We start from the raw sequence: 12,744 nt of genomic DNA, 5'->3' as shown, positions 1-12,744 counted from the left end.
CTCTTTTAATCTTTTTTTTTTTTTAAATATGTTTTTATTGCGAAAGTATAAAGTAGGCACAAAGTACATGGTCATCAAAACCGCTTATGCGCAGGGGATAATAACATGCTGTTGCAAGGACAATACACAGCCAAGTACAGCCCACATCCCGGAGGCTGGGCGGCGTAGGAGCAAAGCATGTAACGAGGAAAGGAAAAATACATCTGTGCTCTAAGGATACGAAACTATCAGTACATTCACCAATTTTCTCATTCTGAATTCTCATTGTATGTAACATTTTAACAATAACAAAAAACCCCAAAACAAAGGCATCAATAGTACAGAGTCGAAGGAAGTAGGTCATAAATGTGGGTCCCAGCTAAGGCATAGACATTATAATGTAGTATGGACCTATGGGGATCACAGCTATGTACAAGCATACATATCAAGGAATACCGGCGTGGTTACGGTGGGTCTTTACACCGAATCCCAGCCCCCCACACCTGCCCCCTCCCCAGCACAGTCAGACTCCAGACCAGTGGGAGTAAACAATTCAGCGCTGGTGGCATCCGAATCATCTTCTGCTAGCCCTTCCATGCACAACACCCTCCAGGCAAGCAGATCGTCCTGCAGCTTCCCATCCTTGCGAGTGCGCTGCATATGCGTCTCTTCTGCCAAGGCCCACTCTCTCGCATCCCTCAGCCAAAGGGAGAAGTCGGGTGCCCTCTGACCCATCCAAGTGATAGCTACGCGCCTCCTCGCCAGAACCAACAAGAGTTGCAAGAATTTATAAGACAGCTTCTTCTTCCTGGGCTTGGGTTCCCGGGCCAGGAGGCAATGGATCGGGTCCAAAAGAACCCCGATATGCGTGGCCCGGGCAATGTGAGCCACCACTTTCCGCCAAAAGTCCTGAACCAGAGGGCATTCCCATGCCAAATGCAGGAAACCCGCCCTCCACACTCCACACCACGGGCAAGTGTGTCGTCTATCTGCCGATATGCGATGTAGGGAGACAGGGGTCATATAGGTGCGATGGACAAAGTTAAAATATATAAGTTTAAAATGCGCATTGCAGGAGACCTTGTGGGTCAAGAGCCCAATCCGCTTCCGCTGGTCAGGCTCCAGCGCCACCCCTAAGTCTGTCTCCCAGGCCGCCCAAGCCAGTGCCATCGGGGGGGTTGAGTCACGGCGCTTGGCCGAGTAGAGAAGGGAGATAAGTCGTTTGCCCCTTCCACAGGATAAGATGATGTCGAGGGTATGTGTGAGTGGAGGTGCCTCTGGATATTGGGGCCATGTTGCCTTGGCCACGTCTTGGAGGCTTCTATAGTGGAGGTACTGCCCCCTTCCCAACTCAAAGGACTCCAGGGCACGTTCAAAGGACAGGAAGGAGTCGTCTGGGTAGAGATCCGCTAGCGTCTCACATCCACCAGAGCGCCACTCCCGGTAGGACATATTCTCTTCCAACCGGAGTACCGGGGCCAAGATCCATATCGGAAGTTCCCTATGAAACGGTGCCCGTCTCAACACCCTCTCGACAAACCGCTGCCAGATTTCGGCTGTGTGGCGCACCACATACGGTAGAGTGTCATCGGCACCGCGGCCCTGCATCAAGGCCTCTCGTAGGGCCCTTTCATTTACCGTACCAGCCAGCAGTGCCAGTTCCCAATTCTTCTCCTCCTCAAACCACCTTGCGGCTGGGAGGAGTCGCGCCGCATAATAATATAGGTCGAATCTCGGGGCCTCGAGGCCTCCTATCTCCCAACACCGTGTCACTGTGCGTAAAGCTACCCTGCTACGCCCACCCGCCCAGAGTAGGGAGGTGAGGAGCGAGTCCAACGTGCTTGGGGAGGCAACGGACATAGGGTGTTCTGCAAGCATCACCATTTTGGCAACCGCTAACCGTCCCATGAGAGAAAGAGGAAGTGTATTCCAAAAGGTGACAGATTGTGGAGGGCTTTAAGTACCCTGTCTACATTGTCAGTCAGTAGGGCCTCATCAGACGTGGCCACTTGAATACCAAGATGTCGGAACGCCTCCCGCCTCCCGCTCACAATGGAGGCCCAGGTAGGGCCTGTCCACGCTCGGGTCCGGGACACAGCCCGTCAGCGGGAAGACCAGGGATTTGTTAAGATTAATACGCAACCCAGAGGCCGCACCAAAGCGGTCCAGGATCCGCATCAAGACGGGGAGGGCCTCGGAGGGGGAGGTGAGATAGAAGAGCGCATCATCTGCGTAGAAGGAGACCACATTAGTAGTGTCACCCACAACTATCCCCCCAGCGCTGTAGTTCAGAGCGGGCGGAAACGGCAAGGGGCTCAATCGCGAGAGCGAATAGGAGGGGGGAGAGAGGACAACCCTGCCGGGTGCCTCTCCCCTATGACCACTCCTCCGAACATGCCGATCCCAACCGCACCCTGTCCCGGGGTGCTCCATAGAGCACCCGGATCCAGCCGCAAAATTCAGGCCCGAACCCCGTCCTCTGGAGCACCTGCATCAAATATCCCCAGTGCAGCGTGTCAAAGGCTTTAGCCAAATCAATCGACATCAATACATGAGGACCCTCTCGTCCCCGTACCTCATGCAGGACATGGTTCAGGCGGCGCAAATTCATCACCGTGTTACGACCCGGGATAAATCCGCACTGGTCAGAGTGTATCAGCCGAGACATTAGTGGGGCAAGGCGAGTGGCCAACAACTTAGTGAGGATTTTTGCATCCGTATTAATCAAGGTGATAGGGCGGTACGCCGCGGGATCAGTACTATCACCGCCTGGCTTCAAAATCATAGACACCTCTCCCTGATTCATGGTGGGCGAAAGGGCGCCCTTATGCAGAGCCTCATTGTAAACTTGCAACAGCAGGGGAGCCAGGACGTGCCCGAAGGAATGATAGAACTCTGCCGGATATCCGTCCCCACCAGGGGCCTTAGCACGAGGGAGGACGGCTATCGCCGCATTAATCTCACCCAGTGTCAGCTTCGTGTCTAGTTCTTTTGCCGCCGCTTCCGGCAGGGTTTGGAGGTTCAGGTCCTCAAGATACGAGTGATAGGTATCCACCGTAACCGATGGGTCAGCTTCATATACAGCCCGCAGATGGCACCGGAGGACCTCAAGGATATCGGACTCAGAGTGGACCATAACACCATTCGAGTCGCGTAAGGCAACTATCCTTGCAGGTGCGAATTCACGGCGAAGTATCCAGGCCAGTAGGCGGCCAGATTTATCGCCCTCGCGGTGGAGACGTTGCCGGTATTGGCCCAGTGTAAATTTGTCAAGGCGGGTGAGGATGTCATGGATCGATACAAGGGCGTCCTCCTCCACCCGTTGATCCAATGCTTCCGGAGCGGATCGGGACTTGGTGCGTTGAAGCGCAGCTTCTGCATCTTGCAACTCTTGCAATAATTGTTTCCGGACCCCATAGGTGTGGACCACCTTCAAGGCGTCCCACTTAACAGAATAGGGCAGTTCATCGCCCCCCCAGTTTAGGTTCAACTAGTCCGATAGTGATGTCGCTACATGGTCCTTGCCCACCTGATCTTGGAGGAGGTCAGCTGGCATTCTCCATGTGCGGGGACGTGCAACTCGATCAGGCCACTGCACCACACATGTCACAGGAGCATGGTCCGATAAATACCGGGCCTGATGGGTAACCGTCAAGGTGAGAGACGGGGTGAGGTTAGCCGCAAGAATGCGGTCCAATCTGCTATGGGTACCATGTGTCGGAGTGTAACATGTGTAGAGCTTCTGAACAGGATGACAAGCTCGCCGCACGTCTAACGCCCCAAGATTATGCATCACTTCCCGTAAACGCGCCGTCATACGGGGCTTAGTGCCCGACCGGGGCGGATGACGGTCCAACTCAGGGTGCAATATGCAATTAAAATCCCCAAACCAAAAGAAGTGGTATATCCAAGTTCGGGGCCACAAGATCCTGGATCCGAGAGAAAAAGGCCGGATCATCGGTGTTCGGGGCATAGGTGTTAAGGAGCAGGAGTTCCTTATCATCCAACCTAAGTCTCACCAACAGATACCTACCATCCAATATGCTGAACAGAGCAAGGAATCCCCGGTGCCACCCAGATGAGGACCCCCCTAGCATATGTAGAGAAGGAGGAATGGAAAATCTGGCCCCTCCATTTCTTGGACAGCCGCTGCGCGCCATCGTCGTCTAGATGGGTCTCCTGTAGACAAGCCACTGAGACCCCATGTCGTTTAAGGATGGTGAGGACTCTGTGTCTCTTAGTGCAAGTACCCAAACAACGCACATTCCACGTTAAAAATTTAAAGCCCATGGCCAATGATTACGCCCATTCGGGCCACAGTATAAGTACAACATGACCTGCCACCACCCGGTCCCCACTGTAGTTAGACCTAAAGGAGTAGCCCCATCAGGGAGCCATCCACAAATCGGATTCAACATACACATGATGCCAGCAACACCCTCTGCGCAAACCCCAACCCACCCCCCAGGAACCCCAAAACATGAAACATTTGCAAAAACAGATTCCCCACCCCCACCCACGAGCGAAAGGATAGCAACAAAGAGAAACGCCACCCCGCCCTTCCCCTGCCAGTGCCAGGACGTACACAGCCACCCCATACAATCCACTCAACACACACTCACACACAACAAATCAACCCCACCCACCCTCCCTCCCAGCTCCCTGAAGAGCCCAACGATCCTAAGATAGTGCCTGGGCATGTATTTTCACCCCTATCAGCAGTCCGGGCGAGATGTTGCTCAAGGCGAGAGTTGGCCCTGTCCTCCCCCCCCCACCCCACAGGCCAGAAGGGCGCAAGTCCTCTATCACGGTCCATTATTCAAAACCCTCAGTATTTGCAAGGAGCCGTGGCAGCTTACCAATGTGTCACTATGAGGTCCCTCCATCTGTGGACATCCGCACATACAGGAACATGTAACTCAAGTCAACAAGTCACTCCAACCTCGGCTCAGGGAGGGCTGTCTCCGGGACCACCGGGACCGTAGAGTCTGTGGCCAGCGGCGTTTCCTGCAGAGTGTCTGGAACCAAAACCTCACCAGGGGGAGAACCCCTCGGCGATCTCGGTTCCGTTCTCAACGGCGATACCTCCATACGAATAGCACCATCCGCCCCCAATGTAGGGCGAGTCCCAGGAGAACCACGGGATCCAGATCGGCGTCTTCCCCTATCTCGGCGCCGCTTCTGCGGTCTGGTCCCCCAAGTTTCACGAGGGCCACCTCGCTCACCCAGGGGCAGGTCATCTCCTCTGATCTCAAGCCACTCCCATACCTCCACTGGTGTCTCAAAGAAGTGCGCTCGGCCCTGGGAGAGCACCTTGAGTTTAGCTGGATACAAGAGCATATACTGAAGTTTCATATCACAGAGTTTTTGCTTAACTCCCAGATAGGATTTTCTTTGTTCCTGCACTTGTTGGGTGTAGTCAGGGTATATTGACACGCGGCTGTTTTCAATCATGAGGCATTCCGCCTCCCTCGCAGTTCTCAAGATACAGTCACGGTCCTTATAGTTCAGGATCTTTGCGATAAGGGCTCTAGGAGCCTCGCCCGGGCGCGGAGGGGGCACAAGGGCTCTATGCGCTCGCTCCACGACAAAGACGCTGGACAGACCAGACGGGCACAGATGGGTACGGATCCAAGTTTCTAGGAAGTGTTCAGGGTTTCCTGCCTCCAATCGTTCCGGCACTCCCAGGACCCTTATGTTGCTGCGACGGGCCCTCCCCTCCGCGTCCTCAGCACGTCTCTCCAACGCACGAGTGGTAGATGTAAGTTGCGCAACTGTCTTCGGCAAAGAGGCTACCTCACCCTGTAGTTGTGTAATATTGCCCTCCGCATCCGAAACTTTGTCCGCCACTTTGTGGAGATCAGTCCGGAGTAGGTTCACATCTATAGAAACAGTCTGTATCTGTCGCTCCAGGGCAGAGTGAGAACCCTGAATAGCTTTCAAGAGTTCGGCCCTAGACGGTTCCGCAGGGCCCTCGCTCCCATCCTCAGGGCCCATCTGACGCGTAATCCTTTGTGATGGCAAGCGTGGGGTAGTATATTGCACAATAGTGTTAGGCTGGGAGCCCTTTGAGGACCGATCCTTGCGTGCCGCCATCCTACAAGGTAGACACTGCACCTATCTAGCGAGCGCCAGAGGACCCTCCCCTGGCTCGCCGGCCCGAGAAGGTAAGCGTGAGGAGGCCCTTGCCAGGGGCAGGTAGCGGCAAGGTCGCGGCAAGACTCGCGGCAATCAGAGTACGAGCTGTGTCCAAGGCAAACTAAGCGACCCCACAACAGTGGCAAAACGGTGGCAGCAGGCACCCGACCCCTGGGCAACGTGACGAGCTCAGCAGTGATCAGAGCCCCGCGCCTGCTGAAGGAGCGGAAAGGGTTCATCAATGCGCCCCATCTCCAGTCGTCGGCAGGTCGGTTCCAAGGGCCCCAGGGGTACCCCTCCGGCCGGGCACCCAAACGCAGGTCAAGCTGTATCAAAGAACTCCCCCCTCGCATGCGTCCACAGCACCATTCAGGAGTCGCCAGGACAAGCAGTCCAAGATGGCGGACGAGCGCGGAACGGACGCCAGCGCTACCGCCACTCCCAAGGCGCCACGTCCCACGTCTCCCACCGGGAATTGGAACACCATCAATGGCCAGCGGGGGTGTATGGTGCAGGCGTCCGTGCAGAAGGGGGAGGTGCGAGGTCTCAGTGCTCGCGTGTCCCGGCCAGGGGCATAGAAGAGGTCGACCACCCAAGCCGTAGGGAGGCGCTGCACCCAGTGTGGGGGCCCGTCAGGGGTCAGGGGTCAGGGTCCGAGCACCTACAGAGTTCTTTGTGCCATGCAGGGCCCCCAAGGTCGCGGGCTTCAGTCAGCCGATCCTCGTCGGGATCAGCGCTCGGCCTGAGGCGTCACTGCAGGGGCCTCGCCCGGGATGGGCGGCGCTGCGGTCCTCTCCGTTTGGTTGGCGGATATCTCCGGGGACCCGCGGCTGCCAATCGCCACCGCCAGATGCACCCCAGTGGTGTAGTGCAGAGCGCCGAGGTCCGCCAGGGAGCCACTCGTGCCAGAAGCTTCCGCGGGTCTGTACCAGGCGGGCCGCTCGGCAGACGGCCCCACGTACCAGGCCCAGACCGCGGCGTCGCGTAGTTCAAAGCAGCGCCGCGTACACCGACGGCGCCACTACCTCCGCTCACAGACGAACCCCAAATCGCTCCGCCAGTTCAGGGGCTCCAATCGAGTTGGGGAGGTGTCCGACGGCGATTCCAGGGACTTTGACAGCCCAGGCAGGATGTTTTAGCAGGATTTTGCGGGTCTTCGGGACGGAGCTCGTGGTGCTCACGTCCTGTTGGCCATGTTGCTTGACCACGCCCCCCACTCTTTTAATCTTTAATTGTCTTCAATTCATTTTACTCATTTTCATTCTCATTCTATTTTGTTCAAAAAAAGCCCGGAAAGGCAGATTGTTTCCACATGTCATGTTTTATTGACGGCCACCCAATGCATTTCGGGATGATTCCCTTCCTCGGGGGTGTATCTATAATGCAAAGAAATTCATCACTTTCTGTTCTAATTGTCTTGTCTGTAATGCATTGAACATAAATACTGTGTTATTTACTTTTTATACATTCATGTTTGGCATTCCTGCTTACTTCTGTATATGCATTGGGTGGCCGTCAATAAAACATGACATGTGGAAACAATCAGCATTTCCGTTTTTTTTTTAACAAAATAGAATGAGAATGAAAATGAGTAAAATGAATTAAAGACAATTAAAGATTAAAAAAGTGGAAATATGACTTTTGGTTGTGCTGTTTGAAGGGGATCAAAAAGTGGTGCCCACGTGTTTGGATTTGATTGCAGCGCAATTGGACAGAGCGCGGAGCAAGCTAGCACGCCTACAAAGTTGAATTGACAGAGTACGATGATGATGAGGACACAAAAAATGAAGTTATTAAAGTGAAGGTGTGCATCCCACTACCCCCAACTTGTTGCAGTTTTAAACTGCCATTTCGACCTGGAAAGTTATCCCATTGCCAGGCCCCAAAAATCCTTTTTAATACATATGTCACCCCTAAGGTAGGTCCTGGACAGCCCCAAGGGCAGGTTGAAGTGTACTTAAAAAGATGGACATGTACTTTTAAGTTTTACATGCCCAGGTATTGAAAAACGTTGAAATTCCCTTTTTCACTACACAAAGGTTTATATCTCCAATAGGGCAACGTTGGGATTACCTTATTACATTTATATGTGTAATATCCAAATCACTGGACTCACAATTTTAAATCACAACTTATGGTACAGATGGATTTTAAGCAGCAAGTCTACTTTAACCATTCTGTGCCTCCGCCAGTCTCTAACTACATGTCTGTGGTTGGTGACAGCTGGGCTTTGTGCATTCCCTCTAGACAGCCACACACAAAGGGAGCTTAGGTGTCTCTGATGGGCCATTCACATCCTGATGGGCAATCACCAGGCTGATGGACCATCCTACCCAGAATGGGAGGGAGGAGCTGACACTGGCACCTGAATAGGGCTGTGCCTGTCCCCGCACAAAGAGTTGCATAACCCCCTGAAGTGAGTCCATTCAGGAAGAGCGGAGACTTTGTGCTCTTCAAAGGCCTCTCTTTTAAATCCCACTCCACTTCAAAGGCACAACTGGGTATAAGTACTTTACCTCTGACAGTATCAACTCAGTACACTTCTGGATCTGAGGAGATTCTGCCTAGAAGAAGGACTGCTGTGCTGCTGAAAAGACTGGCACTATGCTGGACTCTTCCAGACATTGCTAGACTCCTACTTACTGTGCCTGCTCTGCTGCCCTCCTTGCCTGGGAGTGAGAAGGACTAGACTTGCATTTCTACATCCCCAGAACCAAAGTGACTCCAAGCGTTTGCTGGCTTGCGTCCTGTTTTGAAGGCTCAGGGACATTGAACAGTTCCAACAACCCGTCTGCAGTCTCTGTACTCTGAAAACTGTGAGTGCTGCCCTGCCAAGTAGAGCCAGTCCAGTCCTGGACTGTTGGAAGTCGGTTTCCTGGCTTTTTTCCTTTAAAATCCTCACCTTTGTTGTGCAGGTCAGAACAGACGATCTCGACTCGACAAAGACGCTTTGTCATTGAGGACAAAGACATCACAGGCTGCACAACTCAATGCAACCCATCACCTACATCCAGCCGAATTGATGATGAAGCATCACCTCCTCTGCTCGTCGCAGCGGGTCGTCACTAACGACGCATCCTCCATCCAAAGGTATTTTTTCAGCAAGGGCAAGGTTGGTCCCTGTATCCAACCTGTGCTCCATCGCGGTCAGTCTGATCTTTTGGATTTACTCTGGTCAAGCGAGATCAGATGTTCCAGGTTGGCGCTTTATGTGTTTCAGCATTATATCTCCATGTAATCTTTAAAAATGTATAGCCCAAGTTCTACATATTGGGTGCTTGTTGTTTTAGTCTCGTTGTGATCATCAAATTCAGCTCTATTCTTCTAACCTAGTGAGGATTCATTTTGTATGGTGTTTTCACTGGTTGCATCTTAAGTGTTCAACAACCACTTTACACATTGCCTCTTAAGTTAAGCCTGACTGCTCTGTGCCAATCTACCAGAGGGTGAGCTCAGGTTAATTTAGGGTGTGTATCTGACTTACCTGACTAGGATTGTGGTCTCTACTTGGACGGGGTGCATACCTCTGCCAACTAGAGACCCAATTTCTAACATAGGTGGCAGCTGTGGGATAGGACTTGTGTTTATGAAGTGCCTTACCATAATTTATTATACACTACCAATTCATACTTAAGACCAATTTGAATCAAATCCTCTTGATTGGCATTTTTTTTCCTACCTTTCTAATTGGCATTTTTAATTTTTCTATTCTCCCTGATTGGCATTTTTGCTTTTTCCTAATATCATGTCTCAGATTAAAGGTCCTACATTTGCAACTGCACCTGCAGAAATAGATTTTGAGCTGGCCAAGCTAGAGAGTTATACTGTGGTGCTGCTCGAGGATTTCTTCACAGGGTTTGAGGTTTCTACTAAGGGCTTCACCAGGAGGTTGGAGCAGCAAAGGTTGCTGAGGGCCTGGGTAGAGGTTTGTGATGCAGCAACTGTACCCCCAGATGAGGCGGTTGAGATAATGGATGATAAGGCGCAGCTGGACAAAGACTCACTGGAAAATCTGGGACTGCCTGTGGGACAGGAGGCCAACACCCTGCAACGAGCAGTAGTACCCCCCCCCCCTTTCCAGGAGCAGGGAGCAGTATATAATCCAGAGACCTGACCTCAGAGGAGCTGGAGGACAGGAGAGAGAAGAAGAACAAGAAATCGGAGCTGGTCAGGCTCAAATTGGAGAAAGAGAAGGCTGAGAGAGCGTTAGAGGGGAAAAGAGTGGCCATAGAGGAGAGGAAACTCATGTTGGCTCATGAACAAAGTTTGAAGGAGCTGGACATTAAGGTCAGGCAGGCTGAGTCCAGCAGTGATATTGACAGTAATTATTTAGTGCCCTCAGATACCAGGGTCTACATACCCAATGGTCTGGTGTCTGATTTTGTGGTGGTAGACGACATAGACAAATGGGTTGAGGCCTATGAAATTGATTTGCAGATACACAAGATCTCTGAGAAAGATTGAGGAGCTAGTCTGTGGAGGCATATCTTTGGTGAGTTTAGGGACAGTCTTCTGGCCCAAGAGGGGAGTGACAGGATGACGTATACCCCAAACCAGGAAGTTTGATTTACTCCAGAGAAGTATCAACTGAAGTTCAGGGACAGTCAGAAGGTTTCCTAACAGACCAGGGTGGATTGCTTTTGCAAGACACTGGATGGTTGGGTGAAGGGCAGTGAGGTAAAGGATTACCAGGGGCTGTACGATTTGTTTGCAAAAGAGCACATGTTCAGTCTTTGTTTTCAAGATTTGCACCAACACCTTGTTGATAGTAAGCTCACTGAGCCCAGGGAGCTTGCTAAAGAGGCGGACTGCTGGGTCAGCACCAGGATTCACAAGAAGTTATCATGGAGGGGATCACCAAAAAGGTGGCCAGGGTTTTCACCAGACCAAGCGTAAGGGACAAAAACAAAAGCAAGGAGTTCTCTAAAAGGCCCAAAATAGTTCCTACGGTCTTGACTCCCATCCCCCTACTGAGAAGAAGAATAACTGGTTCCCTGGCAATAAGTTTGCAGGGAAGCCACCCCCTAAGTGTTATGAGTGTCAGCAAGAAGGACACTTCAAGGGACATGCAGTCACTGGGGTTGGTTGATGTACCGTTTGGGGAGGAGATTGCCCCAGATAGTTTGGGGGAGAGTATAGAGATTGCTCTAGTGTCTCTGGGTGACGGAGATATGATGCGGAGAACGCACAAGCCTAACAATACTAGGAAGTAGAGTCAGTGGGTCACCATCAATTGACAGAGGGTAGAGGCTCTGAGAGACACAGGAGCAAGCATGACACCCGTTAGGTGCCATCTGGTATCTTCAGAGAAGTTAGTTCTTAATGTGTTCCACCAAGCTGTTGCTGCTAACAACAGTGAGAGTGACTACCCAGTGGCTCTGGTTTTTATTTGAAGGGGGGGGGTCTCATATTACTGTGGATTGTCTGCTCGGCAATTCCCTGAAGCATACCACCTGATAGGAGGCAGAGTTCAGATCTCACTTGAAGATGTTAAGGTTGCCTGAGTGGGTGTGCCTGACCACATGGTTTATAGAAGCCCGACAGAGTGGTCAAGAGGACCTGGAGCTTGGAAGAATAGCCTAGGAGCCTGTCAAAAAGGGGCAAGGCAAGGGGTGTGAGTATATCAACTGTAGTATGAAGTTCCTTAATGGAGAGTAGAGGCAAAGACCGAATCAAAATATCAGAGTATCCCTATGGTGGAGACATGGTGTCTCCCACTTTGGGAATTGGGGCCCTGACACACCCGGCTGGGTGTCATGCTTCATGAGGACATGCTCCTCATCAGGCCAGCGCTGCAATGCCTGGCGGACACCATAAGAGGGACTCTTTATCGGAGGTCTTTTAGTCCCAAGCCATAAGGGTATGGGGCTATTAGTGTAGATGAGAGGAGTAAATGTGAGGGAAATGTGCAGGGGGATAAAATGAGGCACAGCGGTACTACAGATCAAATTCAATCAGTGAGTCCACTGGTCCCAATTAAAAATTGAAAGTTGTGTCACTACTGAGGTAATGGACTGTGGTGGCTACGAAATAAGAGTCAACATGATTATTGCCTAATGTGTCATGGTGATCACATGGCAATTCTTCAGGACCACATTTTTACTATCTACACAGTGGTTTGTTACATTGTTAGTGTCAAGTGTAATCTAAAAACACATAAGTAACTTAACATTGAGGTAGTTTATTAGCAATCCGACCTAAAACATAAGATGAGAAAGGAAATCAGCATGAATCATCAGGAACAAGAGTAAAAACATCCTCTGGAGCAACATCATTTAAAGGTTACATGTTCAGGTGGTTAGTAAAACTCAAAAGAGACAGGCACTGTGAGAAGGAAGAGATAATGTGGCAAACATGTGACACATCTAAGTACTAAAGCAAATGAGGTGGTTAAAGAACCACCGTGGTTAATTTGACAATCATAACTCACCCATCGCTGGCGGCTCATCCGGCTCCTTCGAATGACTGGCAGAGGATATGTTAATATTTCCAACGTCCTAAATTGGCACAAAGTATAACCACAAAATTGTTTAGCACAAATAGTGGTGCGAGCGTCAGCGTTTCCAAAAGGAATATCATCTGTTTTGTAAAAAACGGGGGTGCCGAATGGCGTCCCTTGTGGTGAAT

The sequence above is a fragment of the Lissotriton helveticus genome, chromosome 3_1 (genome assembly GCF_964261635.1).
Source record: "Lissotriton helveticus chromosome 3_1, aLisHel1.1, whole genome shotgun sequence".
Classification (NCBI taxonomy): Eukaryota; Metazoa; Chordata; class Amphibia; order Caudata; family Salamandridae; genus Lissotriton; species Lissotriton helveticus.
This window is presented reverse-complemented; position numbering follows the sequence as displayed.